Source organism: Eptatretus burgeri, chromosome 9, assembly GCF_056783735.1.
Source record: "Eptatretus burgeri isolate ZD-2024b chromosome 9, Ebu_testis_v1, whole genome shotgun sequence".
NCBI classification, from domain to species: domain Eukaryota; kingdom Metazoa; phylum Chordata; class Myxini; order Myxiniformes; family Myxinidae; genus Eptatretus; species Eptatretus burgeri.
Window position 1 is genome coordinate 591,824 of NC_140969.1, and position 2,418 is coordinate 594,241.

Here is a 2,418-nt window from a genome sequence, read left to right on the forward strand (position 1 = left end):
GTTACGGATTCGCGCCCGCTGGCGTGCTGACGGCCACGTAACTCGAATCGCGGCACGTCGCCCACCGGACGGACAATCCAGTCGTGACCCTCTCGGACTAACGCCGGGAACCAGTCACGGGTGGACCTTTCGGTCTCACCGCGATCGAGCCAATCGGCCCCCGCGTGGGATAGGGTTGCTCGCCAAATTCGACCTACCTAAGTACCCACACGGAGGGTAGACCGGGCGATCGCACCTCGCCGCAGGTCGACTTCGGACACGGGCCACTTAAGCGACCCGTTCCGTACTATCGGGATAACCGAGCGGTGTTATCGTCGGCCTCGACGGTTCGATTAATTATCGGGCGTATTCAGCCCACTACCAACCCTTTACGTGAAGCAAGATGAGGATTCAATGAAAGAAATGACGAAGCGAAGCGGGAACAGTTCAACATAAAGCACATTTATTCGCGATGAACGGAAAGCACACATATACAATTCCACCAAAAGCACATAGAAAAGAAGACAAAAAGCAAATGCGACAATGCAGATATAATACCGACTACGCGAGCACACGGCAACACTTATACAATTTTACTTCACAGACGGCGCCGACAACACACATTCCCAAAGCAAAAGAAAAGAGAACCACCCTCCAGGATGAGGGGGTAGGCGGGCCTGGGGCCGAGACCGTGTCGGGCCTACCCGTCTGGTGATGAGACGCGGAGCGGCGGTGGTGCCTCAACTCCGCGGGCCTCGCGGACAGTGTCTGGTAGGGGGTGGGAAGGGGGCCCCCTTTGGTCGCACTATCTCAGCGCGGGGGGAAACAGGAGGGGGTTGCTGATGCTCGGGGAAAGCAGGATTTTTATTCTGTCTCGGGTCCCGCGACGAGCGTCTCCACCTCGACCAGGTCGCGCCGTCGGCCTCCCGCCTTCAGCTCCCGGCACCGACGCGAGCACCCCCTCGTCCGTCTTCGCCGCCGCCACCTCTCCACAGCTCCGCCGACAACTCGTTCCAACGCACAGCTCGTTCCAACGTGCAACTACTGCTTCTTCTTCCCAACTCCACCGACTGCGAAGTCTTAACTGACTTGACTGACGAACGCGGTCGCTTATATAAGCCCCGTGGCTTCGCCTTTGACCCCCTGCCTTCGACCTTTCACCTCGCTCCCCATTGGCCCGAGAAAAAGTGGGCGTGAATGCTTTTTGATCCATGAATTTGCATATAGCGACCGCCCTCCAACGCCCTGGAGGCGGGGCCAAACCGCCCCTCGCTCACCGATTGGACGGAACAAAAGTGGGCGTGAGTCGTTTTTGATCCGTTTTTCTGCGGAAAGTCCGTGGTTTTGTACACGCTGTTCGGCGCGCGCCCTGCACGAGTCCAATACCGGTACCCACAAGCGGCGCAAGAACGGTGGCGATGCGACGGTTGCGAGGTGTGACGGTAAAGGTCGTGGCTGTTGTGGTGAAGCGGCGCTGTGGTGGGTGGTTGATGTTGTGATGACTGTTGAGACGTGGTTGGTGGTGGTAATCATGGCGGTTGGTCCAAAATAAAGATAGTAAAAGAAAAACGGCTATCCTGAAGAGTCGCAGCACGCATGAATGACATTTATTCCCTCTAGACAACGGGTTTGGGCCTAACTACACATATACTTAGCGAGATATCTCACCTAAGGGACCTGAATGGTGGTTTGCGAATTTGGTCAACCACAACAATATATATATATATATATATATATATATATATATATATATATATATATATATATATATATATATATATATATATATATATACATATATATATATACATATATATATATACATATATATATATATTTATATATATATGATTTATATTGGTTGAAAGTATTAAATAATGGAGGTGTTTTGCTGAAAAGAAAATTTATAAATACGATTTATAAAATACTGTTACGGCTGTGGAAATTCGCATTACACCATGAAGGGCCCGTAGGTGAGATATCTCTAAGTACATGTGTCATTAACCCCAAACCCGTTGTCTGGAGGGAATTTATGTGATTCATTCGGGCTGCGACGCTTTGAGATAGCCGTTTTTCTGTTCTATCTATATTTTGAATCAACCGCCATAACCATCAAACCACCACCGATAAACCCTCCACCACCCTCACCTCTCTCCTTCTCCGGCCATTCCCGCACCACCTGTGAACACTGAGCGTCGGGCTGTCTTGGGCTTGTTCAAGCGATACGCACTGAGCCGCGAGTGCAAATAGCGGCCTTTCCGAGGGAGAATTCGGATCAAGAACGCTACACGCCCACTTCTGATCCGTCCAATCAGCAAGCGCAGAGCGGCTTGGCCCCGCCTCCAAGCGCGTCCGTGTGAAATCGATATATGCAAATTCTAGGATCAGGGGAGGTGCACGCCCACTTTTCCTCCGTCCAATTGGCAAGCGTGGCTCCGC